The sequence below is a fragment of the Mauremys reevesii genome, linkage group 11 (assembly GCF_016161935.1).
Source record: "Mauremys reevesii isolate NIE-2019 linkage group 11, ASM1616193v1, whole genome shotgun sequence".
In the NCBI taxonomy this organism is placed as follows: Eukaryota; Metazoa; Chordata; order Testudines; family Geoemydidae; genus Mauremys; species Mauremys reevesii.
In genome coordinates, this window is record NC_052633.1 from 45,258,668 (window position 1) to 45,282,715 (window position 24,048).

The following is a 24,048-nucleotide window of genomic DNA, read 5'->3' on the forward strand; positions in this document are numbered from 1 at the left end:
CATGCATGCTGAAGCATGGTGACTAATTTTACAAGAATCAATTATGCATCTGCGTATTACAGCTAAGGAACAAGCCCTTAATGATGTCAATCTGTTAAAGTGCAAGTTTGTTAATAAACAAAATAGAAAACTGATTAAAGTAATTATGAAATGCCATGACATTAAACTGCTGTCTGACTTTGGAGTAGTTGTGATGCCGGGGTACAAGTAAAAGATATTTCTAAAAGAAAAAGCAAAGTCTTCTATAACCGTAACCAAACTGGCATAGAAATAGGTCAGCGGATGCTTAAGACATAGCAGTTTTCACTTAATCTGCTATATTCAGAGTTTATATGGAAATGCTACAAATCCCATACAATTGTCAACAAAAAATTACATAAACTAGTACTTGCCAAAGCATACAAGACATTTGTTGTCTACTATCAGGACACACCAACTCAAAGCAGAACCAGATGCTGACAATACAACAGATACAAAACCTGCAGAACATATCTCCACTGCTACTATGATCAACAGCCCCCACAACACACCTTTCAAGATCCATAAGTCTTACACCTGCACATCACAGCATGTGGTGTGCCTCATCCGGTGCATTAAATGCCCCAACCACAACTATGTGGGTGAAACCAGACAGACAATCACTTCACACTTGAATGAACTCTCACAGGAAAGTGATAAAAGACAAAAGCCACCACATCATCTGTGTGTGAACACTTTTCACAAAGCAATCACGCTATATCTGACCTATCAGTCCTCATCCTAAAAGGAAGCCTGGGAGCTTAAATTCATAACTTTGCTGGACACTAATAATCATGGTCTTAATAAAGACACTGGATTTATGATTAATAAAGACACTGGATTAGTACTTATTAGCATAAGTACTAATTACTTATGCTAATCTATGTGTTCCATCTTGTATTTAGCTATGACACTCAATACCTTTCCCAGATCTGAACAAGAGCTCTGTGTAGCTTGAAAGCTTCTATCACCACAGAAGTTGGTCCAATAAAAGATACTGTATTACCTCATCCACCTTCTCTCTCTAATGTGTTGTCTATGGCATTCTGATTGCATTAGAAGTCACTCAACGTAGCACTGAACCCAAAAAATTGCACTAGCCATCACCAGGATACAAACTAACCTACAGGCACATAGTCACACAATACATCTCAGCCTAGAAATACTTGCTAGGCAAACAAGGAACTATTAAAAAACCTAGGGTTTGTGATGGTTATTTTCATTTTTTCAAATAAAACACTATTACTGTTAGAAAAATTGCAGTGTTAAATATTCAGCCCTTTTTTCTCAGGAAATAACTAGACTGCATCTTATTTTAAGATTATTTCCAGAAGGTCATATTACTTTGCATTACCATCTGCCCTAAATGCTAGCCTCCCACTCCACCGTGTCTTCTTACACCTCCTACAATAACTAGCCTAATGCCATTATTGAAAACTGTGAAGTGATAGTTTCACTGCACTTTCCATCATTTTTGGTCTCCCTCTCTTTATTCAACTGACTGTTGGGACCAGTCAGATATTCTGCTGGTGGGATGACACTGACCTTCTCCATATCCTGTAACAAACTATCTGGTCTGGGAAACAAGAAAGAAAAATCATATAATACTTTGATTATATTAAATACAATATATAGCTGTCCCTGTGAAAGACAGAGTCTAGAGGTCTGGGTTATTTTATACTACTGGGAGCCAGTAACTCTTGAGATCTAACCCAAGTTCTGAGAATAGTTTCCACTGTGACTTTAAACAAGTCACGGAGACCTAAATTTTCAAATGTTCATAGCTTTTGAGTGCTTCAGCTTTTGGGAGCCCAGATTGAGACACGCAAGGACTGACTTCCAGAAGTGCTTTGTGCCTGCAACTCCTACTGAAAATTTAGACTTCTGCCTCTTTGCTTCAGTTCCTCGGTAGATTGGAAATTTTACTTGCACAATAATAATCCACAGAAATGTTGTATTAGTTAATGCTAGTGCAAAGCCCTATGAAGAGCACTGTGTCAAGTATTATTATACATCGCAGTATAGATAGAACAAAGAAGTAAACATATGTAACCACCTCAAGCCTATCACTATGTCAATGTTCTTTCCTTCCTTATATTCACATTACGACTTTTCCACCTTCCCCGCCTTCTTTGGTATTTCCTAACCTCATATCAGACATGGGTGGAAATTAACAGGCACTATCTAGTATCCTCCAAAGACCAGATCCAGTCTTCATGAGCACAGGGGACTCTCCCCCAGAAGAACAATTGAGGTTCTACTGTAGAAAGCGAGGAGGATGGATTGACCATAAGTGTTCACTACCCTGGCCTGCTAGAGAGGCTTTTTATACACATGGTGCGCTAGTGCAAGTGGTCTTCTGACCGCACATATCCACCAGATAGTCACCACTGCAGAGTGGTAGCCCAGTGTAATGCAACACCTATGGATAGGTCATCATCTGCAAAGATTGAACCCAGAACCTCTGGATCTGAGAGCCTCTGCTGCCTTAGCTGAAGAACCAGGGTCATTTGCTCAAAAGCTGTAACCTCTATATGTGGTCTAGCCACTAGGAGGGGACAAACCACACATTAGCATGAGTCATATTAGCATGCCATCTTCTGCAGAGAGGTTGAGGAGCTATTGCAGCTGTAACCCTCCACTGCTACAGTGTGCCCTAGAAGAGTGGGAAGGTCTCAGATTTGGTCATAACATTAAATAATCTAGCAACATACCAAGCTCATCTATTTGTAGTTAAAACCAAATGCAAGTAATATTTATGGTAAGTATAAGGAGTTAATAGCCTTAACAGACTCATGACATCATTTGGATGGTACTGTACACATTCAGGGCATATACTCATCACTGGTTCATCTAAAGAAGTGATTCTCAAAGTTTAAGTCACCTGCCACACTCATTATGGGAAAGTTCCACTGAGTCTCAATGTTACGTATAGTTAAGCAACCTAATTACTTTCTTGTCTCTCCTTTTCAATTATCGATTTAGTGGTGCAATCTCCAGCACAATGCACCTGTGGAATAATGGCATTTTTAGGAAGTTTGGAGGGTGAGCTATCTTCACTACTGAAAGTAAGATTCTGAGAGTAAAAACAGTCATGTACTCTTCTACAAAAATAAAAACCCATTTATTCTAAATATTTTAATATATTTTTGACCTACTAATGCACATGTTTCAATGAAAACTATTACGCCAATGTAAAATCTGTGTCAATTAAATGAGGTTTCAGCCCCTGATTTCTATTCCTGGCTCCACCACAGTCTGTGTTATGTTTGACAAACAATTTTCATGTCTTTGACTCCATTTTCCAATCTGTAGAATAAAATGCTTATCCATCTGAGACAGGTGTCATTTATAAAGTGCTTTGAGATCCTCAACTAGTAGGTGCTATAGAAGAGCAAAAGTATTCTTTTTATTACTGTTGTAACCACAGAGCTGCGAAATTCTGGCTCAGGCAGGGTCTTAATTTGTCCCCAAGACAGCCTTAGAAGTTTAAAATTAAAGTAGTATTTTTTAAAAAAAGACAGACTACATCAAAAAGGAAATGAAACAAACAGTATGGAGCTCTTTCAATACATAACAAATAATCCATTAAAGGGCTATGAAGGGACCTGAGTGGGAAGTGGATCAGTAATAAGACTGATATTTCTGGGAGCCTGAATCAAAAGTTAAAAGGCTTCCTGATTAGACCAGTCTAGATTGGCAATTAGAATTGCCGAATGTTGCCAAGGCATCAGGCCAACAAAAATTACAACCCAACAAACTGAATGAAGGAGAATGGGGGAAAAGAGAGGGAAGGCTTTAATTAAAATATCTCAGAGCTCACAAGGGATGGGGAAAGTGTCAGGTAACTGTAAGATGGTTAACTAAACTGAGGGGATCGCTTCTCTCATTAATGCATGGGGGGATTTGCAAGTGTAACTTCTATTCCCATTAACTAGAGTGACAGCTAATTGTGATTCAAATGTGTATTGACAGGAAAATAGATCTGAATGTCTAGACTGGTCTTTCTAGTAAGGATTTAATTCCAAACTACTTGGTGATTTTTGGATATAGATGCAAATAGCCACCAGTATGAAGCCACCAAATCCAGTTACATTTGAGAGGCAAAGATCACATTTAATCTAAACCTCTGAAATATATTTCATGAAATTAAAAGCACTCAAAATATGCACACTGTAAGATGGGAATAAATACTCCCACATACATAAATTGTGAGCACAACTAGTAACAAAAAGTGAGTGGATAATGCACTGAAGTTTGTACTGTGTTTTGAAGATGTACAGCACTAAGTATTATCACATAACTACTTAGAAAAAAATGCACAAATAGGTGCTAGATGTCTCTAAGTTAATTAACTGTATTTTGATCTTATTTAGCCTCTCACAAGATAAGGTGCTTTAAAGGAAGGCATAGATACACCTTTGCAAGTTCTTTGAAAGAGAGACCACTCCAAAAGTAAGATTTCTTTAGGACCCCAAAAGGAAAAACATTAGCCAGTAAGCAATTCAATGGCTGAACATTGAAACAAAAACAAAAAAATCGAAGTCAGCATTATTAAAAAAAAATCTGACAAATTGCTCATACGTTAGCTAAAGAATTTGGAAGAATGAAAAACCAGACATTACAGCCATGTGCAAGATTTTTCAGGTTAAAATGTTGGGCTATACTGTAGCTTAATTTATAGTATCTAGTCTTATAATGCAAGCATAGACAGGCCATATGTCTTTTCTTGGCCCTTAAATGCTATTTTCCAGTAGACTTGCGTTTTCTCCATCTATCGTCAGTCATACCATTTGCTATTCAGGTGATTGGCTGTTATGAGCCAACTCCTGTTTCTCTATGAATAACCACTTCTCCCTCCCTCCCTCCCTCCCTCTTATTTTAGCTGCCAGGAAGTTACTGGTGGTGTGTTCCTCAATGCAAAACTGACTGTCAATAGGGTGCAAGACTACATGGCTAGTCTCAGCTTAAATTTTTTAGCAATCTCATTGGTTTAGGCTTCTGGCAGCTAGAGAGAGCAGGGCAGTGGTCCCCCTTTAGAAGTAATAACTTTAATTTGCTTTGTGCTCCACCTGACCCCGTAATGAGCCTCTCCATATGGCAGTCCTAAATGAATTTATCAATGGACATACATATATTTATGCTTTTTAGTGTTCTCTTTTAGTCCATTTTTTTAAATCTGTAAGATAAAAAGTCACACTGAAAAGATAAACAGAAGACTCACTTCAGAGTTTGAAATAAAGTTTTAAATTCCCTCAACTTCCCCCCCCCCAAAAAGTTTAAAATTAAGGCAAAAGAACAAACACCACAAGACACATACACTGAATTAGTATTCTGTCTTGGACTCACATCAAAATGCTGAGGGTTTGTTGTTTTAACTTTTCTGAAAATGCTTTACAAAAAACCCACTCTTGGAATGGCTTGGAATGGCCTGGTCATGTGTCTTCAAACAATAAGGGCACATGGGGTCTGCATGGAATTCCACTAAAATAGCAGTGACTTCATGTGGCCATGAGTGGACCCCTTCATAGAACTGGACCTTGAAGTCAATGGGAGCACTTGTGCCAGTAAGTGCTATGCTTACTGACCACTATTTTCAGGATCAAGACCTAAGATTCATGTAAAAATAAATTGTCATGTTATGATTGTAATATGAATGAACAGAAGCTAAGCAGTTTAAAGTCAAAGGCTAAAACTTGAACTAAATAGGCTAGGCCTACCTTCAAACTTTTGTATTTTGTGAAGGAGCATCCTCTGGACTCTAACAACCAGATTTTACAAGTGCTTTATAGGATTTGCCATGTGATTCCAATTAAAGCCAGTTACAAGTCTAAGTCACTCTTTGAATATGTAGATATTAGCAGCTGACAAACAGCTGCATAGATAATACTATTTACAGTGCACAGCAAGGAGTTTTGTTGGTCCTACAAAATGTAGGTACTATGCTACATGTTCTTGAGTGCTCTCTACTGGTACCTTATATATTAACTAGCTCTTTACATATATGAAGCTCTCTTGTAGCAGTAGACGTTATAAATGTCTATTACTCTGTTGCTGAGAGGGCTTTTCCTTTAAAGCAGTAAATAGTTTACATAAAGTTGACAGCATTTTTGCAATGAGCTGCTGCAGAGTAAGCCAATCAGCAAAGGGAATACAGGTGAACAAAACCAAACCTACAATTTGCTAACAATGTCATTTCTGATTATACTGATACACAAGTACGAAGTCTCATGTTGAATAGAATTTGATCTGTGGTATTCCGTCTTCTTCAGTATGCAGATATAGTACAGTACTAAAATTAATTCTGTAGCTAATAAAATAGATAGTAAGAATTACAAATTCTTACTAAGAAACCTATACAAATGTAATTTTTATGTTACCACTGAGAAAATCCATTTTAATATGTGGTTTAACATTCTAAAATATCATATTTGTTAAAAATGTATTGCTGAAGCTATTAAGGAGTTTTAATTTTTTTCCTTTAGGGATAAATCATGAAGTTTTTTCCTCAAGGCTTATTCAGGCAAAACTCTTGTTGTCTCCCATTGACGCCAACAGGAGTTTTGACTGAATACGAATTTCGAAGTCTGGACAGTCGGTGCAGATATTCAGATGAATTTAGGTGCTTATCTGCTTCTTTAGTTGCCTAAATGCATTTCAAAGTCTTGCCCTTAGTAAATAGTAAAAGACTAATACAAAGCTCAATTTAGCTTAAACCTACATTTGAAGTCTGCTCTCAAGCCTCATTTGCTGATTGATCAGGTGGCAATTAGTGTGGAGATGTACTCCATACAGATTTGATTGCAGAACCAGGTTTTGTTTAGGGATGGGGGGGGAATAGATTTTTACTGGTTAGGAAAGCATGAATAAGAGTTATTCTCTAGTTTATGATGCTTAAGAAAGTGCCTATTATTTATTCCAGTGAGACCAGTAAGCAGAAGACTAAAATAAAAAGGCAGAAGGCCAAAGTGTCAAAGTGCTGTTAAAGTACATGAAAAAAGCAATCCGCTTGGGGTTTGTTGTAACACATTTAATAATGAGCTTCCCATATTTAGACACAAGAGATAGCAAATTCAAACCCCCTGGAAAGGTGGTGATACAGTTATACAACAACTTACAAAAAATGTATTTATTTCTTTATTGCTACCTAAGCACCCTATGGTTTCTGTAAGAAATCTAATGATCCTCTATACTCTAATGCACAGAATAATCTGAAATGCTTCTATAACTCCACTAATTAGCAAAATACTACAATAGCAAAATCCCTTCATTTCATGCTAAACTTGGTGTTAAATACTAACAACACTTAACAAAAAAATCCCTACAACACTAGTGTGTTTTGTTGCCGGATTCATCTCTCTTTTAGAGGTTTTCAAAAACCTTCCAGTCAGTACATAAGATAGGATACATATTGTCAGAGATAAGTTGTTAAAGTGAATTTGAAATGTGCTTCTCAAAATATCATTTACACATTTACCAGATGGTAAAATAAACATGTAAATTGTTAGAATATACACCAACTTTATACTACAATTTTACGCACTGTAGAAATGGTGTAAAAATTGTTACATATTGTGTTACTTGCTCATTTAATAGTTTATTAGCTTTTCTAAAAATAAATTTGGAGAATGGGTTTGCTTTTAAAAACAGTCAGACTATGCAGCATTTTTTTTTAAATACACTTTGTAGATCTCATAAATTTTTGATAAGGTCAAAGATATAACTAGAGTAACAAGAACTTGGTTTCTAAGGGTTACTCAGCACCCAAGTAGCTGTACCTTAACTTACATTGATTTTAAAAAAAGATTTTGTTAAACAAGTACAAATCTGTGTGAATGCTCATTGGTTTAAACTAACTTTCTATCAGTTTCAATTGCACCTGTAAATTACAATTAAAACAATTTTTAAGAAAATATCTCACTTTTAATTAAACCAGGGCAACTTTGTATGTAGACCAGCCTAAGGACTAACAAGCCACAGTGCTGCTGGAATTCTCTCTCTCTAGCCACCACTCACACTCAAAAACAAGTGTAAATTAATATTTTAGATATGACCAAACAGAAGGCACATGTTAACATGATTTTGCATTGAGAGTGGGGCCTAATCCACAAAGGATTAGCAACACAAGGAGAGTGAAAAAAGCTTATAAATCATATAGTGATCATTGCCCTTCATTCAAACCAATGGTTCTGACATACATTCAATTACTAGTGATCCTAATTGAAGAGATTGAATAAAAGGTTATGTTAACTACTTTTACCTTTTCAGCATCTTGCCTATTAAATGCCCAGCCTTTCCAACAGGCCATGCTCAGACAATTGTTGTGGGCACCCATATGTGAGTTCCACTTCACTATTACATTTCATCTCTTCTGTCCCCAGTGCTAAAAGATTTGGGCTTATCACAACTCTCTCGCTTGATTACTGTAACCATCTTGTAACACAAGCAGCCACCTCTCAAGCACCCCCCTTGTGGCCAGAGGTCACTCTACAGCACCCTGCCTCTGTTCTCCCCCAGTCCCCCTTCTTCAAGGCACTTTAAGGCAGCACTCAGGTGAAAGGTAGCTCAAATAATCCCCTCCTGCAGTCCAATTTATTGAGCCCTCAGGTGCACAGTGGCACTCTAGACCCTAACCCCAGTTCAGTGTCTCTCTCCTGATAATCTAAAATAACATTAAGTCTTTAAAAATAAAACACAACTCACTCAATCCTTGTTCCCATGTCATTTTAGCACAGGCCAATCTCCCTAAGGACTAGCTTTCTGCTTCCAACCACCTCCTGCCTGGAGTTTGTCCTTTTCTTCAGGCCTTTCCAGAGGACTGTGGGGGAAGAGGGGTTCCTTTGCAGTCTGCCTTGAGAGCTTTTCTCATTCTCTCCTGAATTTTGAGCTTTTCTCCTGCTGATTTAAGGAATTACAAGAACATTCTAGCTCCCTACAGTGTCTACCACTATAACTTCAGTATTCTGTACTTCCCCCCTTCACTAAAACTTCCTTCTCTCTTTGTTCTGGAATCACCAAATTCCTCTCAGGTGGAGCTAATCCTGTAATCAGGGTTGGTTTAGGCCCAGGTGCTGCAGCCCATGGAATAAGTCGCTCTGTTGCACATCTCTTGTCAGACATCTCCTGCTTCTCACCTCTCCAGTTTATCCAACATGCTGCTGTTATTTTAGTATAATTGTTCACTGGGTGCAGGAACAATTTTTATAGTGGCCATGCTGAGATCCATTGAACCAAACTGTAAACCCTGTATATGATGAAAACCACTTCAAGCCAGGGGGTGCAGTAGCACCCCCCGCATTCCTAGTTCCAGCGCCTATGACTTGGTGATTATTGCAGCCCTCAAGATCCAGAGTCTTTGCAGTGGAGTGAAGGCCATTTTAGCAGGTAAATAATGTAGGATAACTTTTGGCTGAGGGTTGGCTGCTGAAGTCGAGCACTATTTTAAATTCTTGTGTGCACCTTTTTCCATAGCTGCCTGGCTGTTGGAGAGTCCCAGAGCATATGCATCAGGGTTCCTTTCTTTTGTCACAGCGCCAACAAGCATCAGCAAACAAGGCTTTTATCTCTGTAGTGTCCAGTACATTTTGAATAAAATCTTATGTCCACAATAGAGCAGTGGTATTCAGGTATATCTGAGTTACCAGCCAAAAAAATAATAGCTTGTCACCATAGAGAACAACTACATGTATATGAATTTGAAGAAATTTGGATCCCGTTTCTAGATATATTTGGATAAAAATGCTGAAATAGCTCAAAGAATTCCAGGCCTCCATTCCACCTACCCCACCTCTTCCCCAACCCCCTTTTCTCCTCTCCCTATCAGGGATGCTGGAACCATTTTTATAGTCTGGGTGCTGAGAGCCATTGAACCAAACAGTAAACCCTGTATATAACGGAAACCACTTCAAGTCAGGGGTGGTAGCTGCACCCCCAGCACTCCTAGTTCCAGCACCTATGCTCCCTATTCAGGTATGTCATCTCTTATTTTATTACTGTTACCCTGCCCTAACATGTTGTATCTATGTAGTACTGTCTGGTTTTGCAACTTTGACCAATTGTAAAATTGCATATTTCCATAATTCTGTTGGAGATCCATATCTGTGCAGTATTTGGGAACATACACAGTCTGTAAGTCATTTACCTTTTTGTACATCTCATTGTTTTGTTCTTTATGAAAATCAATAAAAACATTAATCACAAAATGCTGCTGCTGTATCGTTTTCCTGTCCCACCACTCAGACCATAGATGGCACTCTTCATTATCTTTTGCCACATCAGATTCAGTCTCTTTGACCTCACCTTTGTGAATTATAAACTGACTTGTATGTTTTAGTTTTAGACTGTGCACTCAGCAGAATTTGTGAATTGTTTGCTCCTTAGGAATGAATATATCAAGAGAGACCAGAAGGGGGCCAAACTAAAATGGCTGCATGAAATCTGAGCTTTGAGGGAATAGCAAAGTAAGTACCTCCATCAACCCCCTAAACCTCCTACATTCTCTGAAAATACAGAGCAGATGGTTGCAGATGACAAATTCTCCTCCCTCCCATCCTGTCCCCTCAAAATAATCTGAACATTTAAAAAGGTACTTCACTAAGAAGAGTGTTTCTGGCTCACAGCATGGAGAGACCTCTCAAATTCCAAATAAGATTTTAGTCAAGTCAGGCAGAAATCCTAGGGCTAATGAAAAGGCGATAAGAGATGATCTGACAACAAAGCGTCTACCTCTAAAGAAGGAAGTTACTGACTTGGAAGAGAGTCACCATGCTAGAGACTGGCGTAAGACTGAGAAGCAACAGAGAGACAGAGCTGCAGAACCAGGTGGCACTGATGGAGCAGAGAGAGGTTCAGCTTAAATTGGATGATGTAGAAAACAGAGTGAAAAGTTACAACATCAGAATTAAGTGACTGAATGAAAATGCTGAAGGAGGAAACCCAATCCAGAATGTAAAAACCTTAACTGTGAAATTGTTAAATCAGAGCTCTCTGGAAGAGGTGGAAATAGAAAAAGCACATAGGGTGCTGTGCCCTACAACAGGACCTAGCAAAAATAATAGACCCAGAGATCTAATTGGGAAACGTCAGCATTATCAGCAGAAATACTCAATTATGGAAAAAGCCAGAGAGCATTCAGAGCTCACACTCAAAATCCACAAGCTGCAGTTTTGCCATTACCTCTCTTCCCTATCCTTTAAAAAGAGAAGAGAGCTGGGAAAAATTACAGCAACATTCATCAGGGCAGATATCTACTACAGGTGGTGATTCCCATTTAAACTCTCATTCAGCTTCCAAAATCAGTATGAGACTTTAAACGATACACTCCAGTCACTTGGAATAGAACTCCAGATCTCAGACACACAAGAAGATATTAAAGAGGTATAAACCAAGGATAAAATGCTGGAAATATCTTGGCAGATGATGAAACCCAGAAAAGGAGGATTTGGGGAAAAAAAAAAAAAAGACTTTACTGGCAATGGCAAAAGTGAAGCTGAACAGGAAGAAACAGATACCTGAGGAACAAACTAAAGGTAATCCAGAAGGGACCTCTAAATAGGGTTGCCACCTGTTCAGGTTTTCGCAGGACTGTCCCTTTTCTGAGGTAGCTGTCCCAGGAAATCTGGATACTTAGTACACATTGCCAGCTGTCCAGGTCTGTAGGCTCAGAATCATCCGAAATGTCCCAGTTTTTTGTATTCCAAAGGTTGTAGAATAACATGTTAAGGTTAGACAGGAATGTTAATAGTATGAAGTGTGTTTTAAAAGGGGTGATCATAACTCTGATAGCTGTGTTCTGTATTTTACAAAGTAGAGAAAGTAAAAGACAATAAGGAGGGAACTGGGATGAGTCCCAGGGAGATAGGAGATTGGAGAATATAGAAAGGGGAGGGGAAGAACCCTTAGGGGTTCCCTGTAAATCATCCCCCTGTAGCTCAAAGGATCAGATGGTAATCTTATTTTACTAAAGGCAAAAGTCCAGGTCCCATAGGTGAAGAATGTAATTACTTGGATTGCAAGAGATACAGTCCAAGTGTTCATGGAGAATGTACAGAGCACAACCGTTTGGACACTGGTTTACATGATATGTTGGTGTTTTATTTTTAACTTTTAAAGTAAGGGGAATACAAGAGAGGGGAGAAAACTGGGGAGGCGGAGAAATTATTACAAGAAATAGACAGGGAAGTTTACAAACAAAACCAAGCCCTGTGTAGGCACATGAGTACCAATACAACATTATTAGAAACAAGAGAGACATTGGCCATACAAGGGTTCATGCCATCAATCAGCTAAAGAATCACAATTTCAAGTTTTTCAGTAAAATAATTGTTATTCTCAATGGCTCTTCCTCTTAGAGTAACATCTTTGAATGTCAAAGGACTAAATAATATAATTGGGAGGGGGAGAGGAGCAGAAGCCCTTGCAAAACTTTTTTAAAATAAAACCCTAATCTCATTGTATTCTACCTCAAGAAACTCATGTTCAGGAGGGGCAAATTCTAGACATAAAAGATAATTGACTTTAGCAGACACATCTTTGCTTCAGCCAAAGAAAAGAAGATTGGTCATAATACTTACTAAACAGGTACCTTTTCAGATTAAAGATTGTTTAAGGATAAGGAAGGAATGCTTAGTATGTTAAAGGCCACAATTGCTGCGTTATTAATAATAGTGGGCTCAATGTATCCTCCCAGTCAAGAGCACAAAACATTTTTAAGGACTCCTTTTAAATAGTTCAATACTTTGGAGATGAGAAAATTATACCTGGGGTAGATTCTTTAGTGGGATACATCTGATAAAAAGCAAGGAGGATATGGAAGCAGGTGCAGCATTGAATTGTTGGCACAGAAAAGTCAATCTCTCTGATTGCTGGAGAGAATTGCTCCCAGGGAAAAGGTTACACATTTTATTCACACCGTCATCAGTAGAATAGATGTAATGTTAGTCTCCAAATTCTTAATGAAGCAGACAAGATCTGCAGAAATTGGCACCATTACATGGTCAGAACATCCACAACTGGAAGTAATATTTGAATGCTGAGATTAGGGTGACCAGACAGCAAGTGTGAAAAATCGGGACAGGGGGTGAGGGGTAATAGGAGCCTATATAAGAAAAAGACCCAAAAATCGAGACTGTCCCTATAAAATCGGGACATCTGGTCACCCTAGCTGGGATAGGAGCCCAAGATTTTTTTTAAATGTCTCCAGGACAAATATTGGGTTGCAGCAGTTAAAGAGAACACTGCTCAATACTTTGCAATAAATTATATGGACAATATAAGAAGAGGTCTTCTCTAGGAGGCAAGTAAAGCAGTATTTAGGGGCCAGTTGATAAGCAGAGCCTCTCAACTTGAAAAAAGAGAGAGCTCAAGACAACATAGAACTAGAACAGGAGGTAAAAAGGTTATAAGAGATTCATAAAAACACAGGTTCCAAAAAATGTATCAACAGCTAACTAATATTAGGGGAAAACTGAATGTGTTGATGACAGATGCCACTGAAAAAGCCTTTAGTTATTCAAAGCAGATGTGTTCTGAAAAAGGAAATAAAAGTGATAAGCTATTGTCTCAAAAGTTTAAGAACATAAAAGGGCCATACTGGGTCAGACTAATGGTTCATCTAGCCCAGTAGCTTGTCTTCTGAAATAGATCAGACGTCCTAGAGGGAATGAACAATTTTGAGTAATCCATTCCCTGTTGTCCAGCCCCAGCTCCTGGCAGTTGGATGTTTAGGGACAGCCAGAGCATGGGGTTATGTCCCTGACCATCTTGGCTAAGTTTATATCCTCCATAAACTTATCTAATTCTTTTTTTTTTTCAAAGTTAAACTTTTGGTCTTCACAACATCCCATGGCAACGAGTTCCACAGATTGACTGTGGATTGTGTGAAGTAGTACTTCCATATGTTTGTTTTAAACCTGCTGCCTAATTATTTCATAGAATAACCTCTGGTTCTTGTGTTATGTGAAGGGGTAAATAACACCTCCCTATGCACTTTCTCCACACCATTCATAATTTTACAGACCTCTATCAAATCCCACCTTAATCATTTCTTTTCTAAGATGATCAGCCCCAGTCTTTTCAATCTCTCCTTGTATGGAAATTCTTCCATACCCCTAATCATTTCTGTTGCCCTTCTCTATACTCGTTCCAATTCCAATATATCTTTTTTTGAGATGGGTTGACCAGAGCATCACAGAGTATTCATTGTGTGGGCATACCATGGATATGTATAGTGGCATTATGATATTTTTACTTTTACAGTCTGTCCCTTTCCTAACAGTTCCTAACATTGTTAGCCTTTTTTGACTGCTGCTGCATATTGAGCACATGCTTTCAGAGAAATATCCATGGTGACTCCAAGATCTCTTTTAGAATGGTAACAACTAATTTAGACCAAATTATTTTGTATGTATAGTTGGCATTATGTTTTCCAATGTGCATTACTTTGCACTTATCAACACTGAATTTCATCTGTCATTTTGTTGCCCAGTCACCCAGTCTTGTGAGATCCCTTTGCAACTCTTTGCAGTCAGCTTTGGACTTAACTATCCTGAGTAATTTGATGATCTGCAAATTTTGCCACCACACTATTCACCCTCTTTTCCTGATCATTTATGAATATGTTGAACGCCATAGGTCCCACTACAGATCCTTGGAGGGAACCCTACTATTTACCTCTCTCCATTCTGAAAACTGACCATTTATTCCAACCCTTTCTTTTCTATCTTTTAACCAGTTACTGATTCAAAAGCATCCCTCTTATCCCATAACTGCCTAGTTTGCTTAAGAGCCTTTGGTGAGGAACCTTATCAAAGGCTTTATGATTCAAGAGCAACTTATTATTCCACCAATTTAAAACAAGCAGAAAAAGATAATTACACATCCTAATGAAATATGTTACTTTTGCTGTGTATTATAAAAACCTGTATTCCTCAGATACTCCAAGCTCTGAAGTTATTACAAAATATCTGAGAGTAGCAGATTTTCCAAAGATAAACACAATTGGTAAAGAAATAACAGCAGAAGAAATCTTAGAGGCAATAGCAAGTATGAAAAGTGGTAAACTCCAGGAACTGATGGCTTTCCAGCTGAATTTTACAAGATATTTAATGGGTCCCTTGAGAGGTACCTTCAGCGCTATTCTGTTAGGGGAGACAACCTATGAAAGAAGCTACTGTGTTTTCCCTCCTGAAGTTGGCAGACTTTACCCTGTGCGGCTCTTAAAGGTCCATATCACTGTTGATTCATGTCAAAGATTTTAACAAAAATACTAGCTAGCCGATTGCAATCCATGTTCTCAGCTTATATAAATGCAGATCAAACTGGATTCATTAAGGATAGGTAAATGTCAGATAACATTCGTAGAGTACTTGGAATCATCCATAATGCCAGACCAAAAAAAGATTGATTTCTCTCGTTGTCACTTGACGCAGTGAAAGTCTTTGACAGAATAGTCTGTTTCAAGTCCTGCCCCATAGGAACATCAGCCTCCAGTTCCTTAAATGGATAACTGCTCTTTACACCAGCTCAAAAGCCACTGTGTGAATTAATGGGGTTAAATCTCCCATTTGAATTACACAGAGGGACTAGGCAGGGATGTCCATTGTCTCCTCTACTTTTTTGGACTATCCATGGAGCCTTTTTCATAGAGGATAAGGAACAATGAATCAATCAGAGGAATTAAACTTGCAGGAACACGTCAGAAAATAGCACTATATGTAGATGAGGGAATATTATTTTATCTAAATTAAATATTTGCCTAAAATTGGTTTCTAAAGAAATCCATGACTTTGAGAGAGCCTCTGGATTTAAAGTAAATTATGTCAAATCTAGAATGCTAGCTATACATTTTCCAGGCTCTGAAAATGTATTTCTACAGAAAACATTTGAGCACAACTGGGCAACAAATTCTATAAGATAACTGGGAATTCAAATCTTAAACAAGCTAGAAGAGCTCTATGATTTAAATGTCAAACCACTACTTCAGCAAATAAAAAAAAAAAGATCTGGCATGCTGGTGGAAATATGCAATTTCTTGGTTGGAAAGAACATTTTGCTAAGGATATCTTACTTGTTTCAAAATCTTTCTGTGGTCATCCCAGATAAAACCCTAACAAGAATATAGAGAATGTTATTAGAATTTACATGGAATAAGAAAAGACCAAGAGTGCAGATACTTTGTACAGACCCATTAAACAAGGTGGACTAGCTATTCTAAGGGTATGTCTACACTACGGGATTATTCCGATTTTACAGAAACCGATATTTGGAAACAGATTGTATAAAGTCGAGTCCATGCGGCCACACTAAGCACATTAATTCAGCGGTGTGCGTCCATGTACCGAGGCTAGCGTTGATTTCCAGAGCGTTGCACTGTGAGTAGCTATCCCATAGTTCCCACAGTCTCTCCCGCCCATTGGAATTCTGGGTTGAGATCACAATGCATGATGGGGCAAAAACAGTGTCGCAGGTGATTCTGGGTAAATGTCGTCAGTCAATCCTCCCTCCGTGAAAGCAACGGCAGACAATCATTTTGTGCCCTTTTCCCTGGATTGCCCTGGCAGACGCCATAGCACAGCAACCATGGAGCCTGTTTAGACTTTTTTCACTGTCACCGTATGTCTACTGGATGTTGCTAACAAACGTGGTACTGCAGTGCTACACAGCAGCATTCACTTGCCTTTGCAAGTTAGCAGAGACGGTTACCAGTCCTATTGTACCATCTGCTGCTGTCATGGGTGCTCCTGGCTGGCCTCGGTGAGGTCGGCCAGGGGCACATGGACAAAAATGGAAATAACTCCCCAAGACATTCCCTTCTTTATGTTTTGTCTAAAGGTAGAGTCAGTCCTGCCTAGAATATTGGGCAAGCCTACTAAAGAACCAGAGAGGACAGCCGTTCTGGGTCAGAGCCCCAGACATCCCGCAGAAATGATGAGCTGCATGCCATTCTAGGGGGTGCCCCTGCAACAACCCCACCCATTGCTTCCCTCCTCCCACACCCCTCCTGGGCTACCGTGGCAGTTATCCCCCCATTTGTGTGACAAAGTAATATAGAATGTGACATTATTGAGATAAAACGGGGGGGTCAGCTGCTATGATATTCCAGGCAGGACTGAATCTCCAGGACACAAAGCTTAAAGAAGGGAATGACGGGAGTCATTCCCATTTTTGCCCAGGCGCCCCCGGCCGACCTCACCGAGGCCAGCCAGGAGCACTTACGGGATGATGAGGATGGTTTTCAAGCCTATTGCACCATCTGCCATCAGGAAAGGAAGGGGAGAGGATGCTGCTGTTCAGCGCTGCAGCACCGTGTCTACCAGCAGCATCCAGTAGACATACGGTGACATTGAAAAGAGGTGAGAGAGGATTTTTTTCCCTTTTCTTTCGGGGGAGGGGGTGGGGGAGGAAGGGAGATTGACGACATATACCCTGAACCACCCGCGACAATGTTTTTGACCCTTCAGGCATTGGGAGCTCAGCCAATAATGCAAATGGTTTTCGGAGACTGCAGGGACTGTGGGATAGCTCGAGTCCTCAGTCCTTCCTCCCTCCCTCCATGAGCATCCATTTGATTCTTTGGCTTTCTGTTACGCTTCTCACGCAGCACTGTGTTGAGTCCCTCCTGTGGCCTCTGTCTATCATAGCCTTGGAGATTTTTTCAAATGTTTTGGCATTTTGTCTATTAGAATGGAGTTCTGATAGAACAGATTCATCTCCCCATACAGCGATCAGATTCAGTATCTCCTGTACGGTCCATGCTGGAGCTCTTTTTTGATTCTGGGACTGCATGGTCACCCGTGCTGATCGGCACTCCATGCTGGGCAAACAGGAAATGAAATTCAAAAGTTTGTGGGGCTTTTCCTGTCTAACTGGCTGGTGCATCCGAGTTCAGATTGCTGTCCAGAGCGGTCACAATGGTGCACTGTGGGATAGCTCCCGGAGGCCAATACCATCAAATTGCAGCCACACTAACCCTAATCCGATTTCAGCGCTACTCCCCTCGTCGGGGAGGATTACAGATACCAATATTAAGAGCCCTTTATGTCGATATAAAGGGCTTCGTTGTGTGGACGGGTGAAGGGTTAATGCGGTTTAACGCTGCTAAATTCAATATAAACTTGTAGTATAGATCAGGCCTAAATATTCTGTGGTACTATCAAGCAAATCAGCTCAAAGCAGTAGTGGATTGGAAGCACTCTAGCTCTAGCCAAACACTGGGTCTTTATTGAACTAGAAAACTACAGGAATGAAAACATCACTAGGCAGCCAAGCATTAATAATAATAAAAATCACACCCTCCAGAAAAGTAAACACTTCCTTTAGCAAAAGCTATGCTTTGAGTTGGGATAGAACTAAAGACAAATTATTTTCCCTTGGAATGACACCTATTGCAAATAATTCAAATCTTAACATCTATAGTGCACCAGACAGGTTGAAAGGTTGGGAGAGCCATGGAATACATATGGTTGGCCAGGTATTTAGTAAAGAAACTTTTCTAATTCAAATAGCTTTACCTGGCCCATTCTCCCATGATACTGATACTTTCAAGTTAGGCATTAAGTTTCTCAACTTTCTAGAAAGACTGTTTTATACAGAAAGTTAATTTTAATAGAAGTGATGCCATCTGGTCAAATTAAGAAACAAAAAAGATACATATAACTAATGTGTATCAATCTTTGCAGGCAACTTTCCTAACAAAAAAATGTCCATATGTGATATGCTAGGAAAAGGACCTGGATAAAAAAATTACCCAAGAGGAATGGGGTTTGACCTGGAAAAGAGTAGCAGCAATCTCATTCTGCAGCACAATAAAATAAAATGTCTTTAAAATACTGTTTCAGTGGTGCCTTACACCAGTCAAGTTACAAAACAGAGAGAGATTGAATGGGGATAAATGTTGGAGAAATTATGGTGAAAGAGGAAATGTTATGCATATAGGGTGATCATGAGCAGTCAATAGAGAATATTGGGATGCAATCCATAACCAAATCTCACAAACTGTCAGATATTTATTACCAAATGATCCTTTGGTAATCCTCCTGGGGCTTCCTGGTGGATATGATCACACAAAAGGAAATGACTTAATCTCTCGTCTGTTGGTAACTGCTTGGCTACCGATCGCTGAGGGGGAGCAATAGCCTAACTGTAGATGAATGGTTCAAAAAAAATATAGGAGGTTGTCCGGGTAAAGCTAACACACCAATGACACCAGTCAATAACAAAAATAGACAGAAGACAAATAGATGCTTAGATATTTGGTTACCTTTTACTCCATAGCTATTTCAAAAGCAGTAGCCACAAGACAAGATTTTGCCATCAAACGTTGAGGTGTGGTACCCAATGAAGTCAAGCAATTTGTAGACTCAAGCAGAATTTGACCCATAGAGTTCCTAACCTAAACTCATCTTGGGCAAAATTGCCCCTGTGCAGAGGGCTAGCACAGAAGCCAACATATAACCCACTCATTGTGGTACTCTGATCCTCTCTAGTGGTGGGTGGGGTTAATGAGCTTGCTACAGCTTTAGCTAGCAAAGCCTACGTCTTTTACCTCAGGTAGTAGGGGCTCATGGTTTAAGAACCAGAGTAGAGATGGGCAAACTTTTTTAGCCAAAAAAATGCAGATTTGGGGCAACCAAAACATTTTGCAAATTTGTGTCAATTTCAGCAAATTACTTCATCAAAAAAAATTCTGAAATGTTGAAACAGTTCATCTCAACATAGTCAAAATGAAACATTACAATTTTTCAGGCTAGTTTCACAAAACCATGGAGGAGGGCCCCTTGTCAGTCTAGCCCTTCATTTCCAAATTTCCTTTGCTCTTATTTTTAAAATGGTTAAAAATGCCTAGAAACTAAATGAATCATTTTGTTCAATACAAAATGAGTTTTTCCTGACTTTCCAATTCACTGAAAATTTCAGTTTCAGGTTGACCTGAACTGAATTTTTCTTTTCAGTTTTTCAAAACTGCCAGCTCTAGTCCAGAGGTCCCTCATTTAATCCCCACTGCTGATGACCATTGCAGGGCACAGCAGAACATATGCACCACTTCAGTCCTGCTTAAGATTTATGAGATATAATTAGTGCTTAGTCATAGAGTTTAGACATTCTGCTGGCCCTCTGTGAAGGGGGAATGTGATCCTTAATGTAGGGCTACGTTTTAATTATAGCAGAGGCAGAGGACAGATTATTGAGCAAATCACATATCCACATGCATAACTTTATGTGTTGTATACATTCCTACTGGAACTATTCACAGTGTGTAAAGTTAAGCAAGTGTGTGTGTTAATCTTTGCAGGATTGGAGCATTATACTCCAAACATCTATTTAAATGGTCAGAATAAAAATAATTGTCCTACTATATTATATCCTCCTTTAAACAGCCTATGTGAAAAAGCAGGTCATATTTGTTGCTAATGGAAGTCTTCTACATTGGACCACCTGGAATTGATCAATTACATTTAGACTGTAAATAATTGTCTATGTCTTACAAGACAAGTGAAGATTCACACAGCTACATGTAGAAAATGTATAACAGGATTTCTTTTGTCGGGTGATGCAGTTGATTAAATAACTTAAAAATTAATATGAACAATTTCTCAGTCTTTGGTCCTTTCTATGCTTCATACACTTCTTGTTCAGATTTACCTATAAATAAATTGAATTGATTTGTAATTAAAAGAAAAATTGTATGGAAGTAAAATGAATTAAACTTATATGAGACTTGTAAAGTTAAAAAAGCTAACATTATAGCTTTCTCTATTAAAAATTAACCTTCTGAGCCTATGTAACAAATAGAAAGACTATCTATAAAACTCCACTATTAAGAATGATAATTGAAGATTTCAAAATTAGGAATACATCTAAATTTAGTTGCAAATATTGTACATTTCAGTTGTAGGATTGTATACTGTACGTTTATGTCATATGAAACAGAATTATTTTAATCAGAAAAGTGAATAAAAAAATTACAAATGCAAACAAATAGGTCATAAGATTATGCATGATGTCTTTACATTCTGCCTTTGTATGTTTTCAAAACATTAAAAGGAAAATTGAGATAGAAGTGGGATGCAGACCTGTTGAAAGTCTCTGGGTGAGGATAAAAGGGGTAAAAACCAAGGGTGATGTCAAAATTACACGTTTTCCGAGCTCATGCGGTCCTCCCGCACTGATAGGGCACAGCTTAATGCATGGAGGCATTCAGTGGCAGAGGCCAGGAAAGCATTAAGTGAGCACTTAACTTTGTTTGATTATTTGCTCCATTATCTTTCTGGGTATCAATCAGTTTGTAAGCACCTAGAAGATGATAAGGTGATAAGTAAGAGTCAACACATTTGTCAAGAACAATTCATGTCAAACCAGCTTAATATCCTTTTCTGACAAGATAACAAGCTTTGTGGATAGGGGTGAAGCAGTAGATGTGATATATCTTGACTTTAGTTGGCTTTTGAAACTGTCTCACATGACCTTCTCATAAGCAAACTAGAGAAATATAGTGTAGATGAAACTACTATAAGGTGGGTGCACAACCGAACTCAGAGCATACTTATCAAAGCATCACAGTCAAGCTAGAATGGCATCCCTGGTGGTCTTGCAGGGATGTGTCCTGGGTCCAGTACTATTCAATATCTTCATAAAGGATTTGGATAATGACATAGAGAATACACTTTTGAAGTTTGCAGATGACATCAAGTTAGGAGGGGTTGCAAATGTTTTGGCAGACAAGATTAGAATTGAAAATTATCTTAAATTGGACAAATGGACAGTCTGAAATAAATAGGATGAAATTCAATAAAGACAAATGCAAAGTACTACACTTAGGAAAGAGTAATTAGTTGCACAAATGCAAAATGGGAGATGACTGCTTAAGAAAGAGTATTGCGGAAAAGGATCTGGGGGTTATAGTGGATCACAAACTAACTATGAGTCAGCAATATAATACTGTTGCAATAAAGTGAACATCATTCTGGGCTGTATTAACAGGAGTGTTGTAAGCAAGATGAGAAACAATTCTTCCTCTCTACTGAGCACTGATAAGGTCTCAGGTGGAGTACTGTGTCCAGTTCTGTGCATTACACTTTGGGTAAGATGTGAATAAATTGGAGAAAGTTCAGAGGAGAGCAACAGAAAGGGTTAAAGATCTAGAAAACATGAGCTATAATGAAAGATTGAAAAACTGGCTTTGTTTAGTTTGGAGAGGAGAAGACTGATGGAGGACATGATAACAGTCTTGAAGTATGTAAAAGTTTGTTACAAAGAGCAGAGTGATATTGGACACTAAGGACAGGATAAGTAATACAGCAAGGGAGATTTAGGGTAGACATTGGGAAAAAAAACTTCCTAACTGTAAAGGTAGTTAAGCACTGGAACAAATAAGCTACGGCGATTGTAGAATCTCTGACATTGGAGGTTTTTATGAACAGGTTAGACAAAAACCTGTCAGGGATGGTCTAGATAATACTTAGTCCTGCCCCAGTGATGACCTATGTGGGTCTAGATGACCTATGTGGGTCCTTTCGTGCCCTATATTTCTGTGATGTCTAAGTAAATTTGGCCCCAAAATTCAACTTTGTAAATGCAAGCTCTTGGAAAATCTAACACCAACAGTCTCTTTGTTTAAATATTTTTAAAAAGAATTAAAAACTTCTTTTAAAAATCCCTTAGTGTTTGTAAGCCAAACATTTCAACCATGAGAACCAGAAAGTGAAATTGACTGTAAATAAAATTAAAACTACATTAATTTTGATTGCCTTAAAATTAGATAAATGCAAAAGTAAAAAAGTAAGAAATACATTGACTAAGATGTTATTAGTAACACAAGAAAACTAATAGTTTACACAATAGGATTTTTTAAGTTGATGCTATCCCTTCAATACAACTGTACCTACTTCAGATAGTGTTCAAAGCAAAGGGCAGGATCCTCAGCTGATACAAATTGATGCTGCCCCTATAAAATCAACCTAATTTCATAGTGTAGACATACCCTATGGATTTTACAGCAGCACAGCTATATCACTGCACTTCTGTAAGGTCTCCCCTGTAACCTCTCTATGCTGATGGGAGAGCATCTCCCACTGACATGGCACTGTGCACACGAGTACTTATGCCAGCAAACTTGTGTCACTCATCAGGGGAGGTGGGGGTGTTTCTTTCACATCCCCGAGTGACAAAAGTTTTGCCAATGTAAGTGCGAGTGTAGATGTGGCGTTAGGGAAAAAAGAGTTCAGTCAAGTTGGCAGTTTTTTAAAGAGACATTATTAAGGCAAACTATCCCAATGTGTAGGAAAGATAGGACATATGGTAAGAGACACCCTGGCTTAACCAGGAGATCTTCAACAACCTGGAACTCCAAAAAGTCATAACAAAAAGTGGAAACTAGGTCAAATTACAAAGGATGAATATAAAAAAACAACACAGGCTTGTAGGGCTAAAATTAGAAAGGCCAAGGCACAACATGAGATTAAATTAGCTAAGAACATAAAGGCCAACAAGAAAACATTGTACAAATACATTAGAAGCAAGGGGAAGATCAAGGATAGGGTAGGCCCATTACTCAATGAGGAGAGGAAGACAATAACAGAAATGGCCCAAGTGTTAAATGCCTTTTTTGTTTCAGTTTTCACCAGAAAGGTTAGCAGTGGTCGAACAACTAACATAGTGAACATCAGTATAAATGGGATAGAATCAGAGGCTAAAATAGGGAAAGAATAAGGTAAGAATTACTTAGACAAGTTAGATGTCTTCAAGTCAGCAGGGCCTACTGAAATACATACTAGAAAACTTAAAGACTGGTTGAAGAGATCTCTGAACCATTAGTGATTATCTTTGAGAATTTGTGGAGGACAGGAGAGATCCCAGAGGACTTGAAAGGGGGAAATATAGTCCCGATCTATAAAATGGGGTATAAGGACAACCCAGGAAATTATAAAAATGATTTGCTTTAAAATGCTTACAACCTGACAGCAGCCCTGATAATATGTTGATTGGTTCAGTTCAGTTCAGTTCCAAGTGGGCAGATGTCACTACCCAAACTGG

General features: G+C 38.7%; 1 protein-coding gene across 5 annotated transcripts in view; it reads right to left on the reverse strand.

The window, feature by feature from the left end:
- Positions 1–24,048, reverse strand: part of TBR1 (T-box brain transcription factor 1) — a 153,831-nt gene that overhangs the window by 114,429 nt on the left and 15,354 nt on the right. The gene's annotated exons all lie outside the window — the stretch shown is intronic.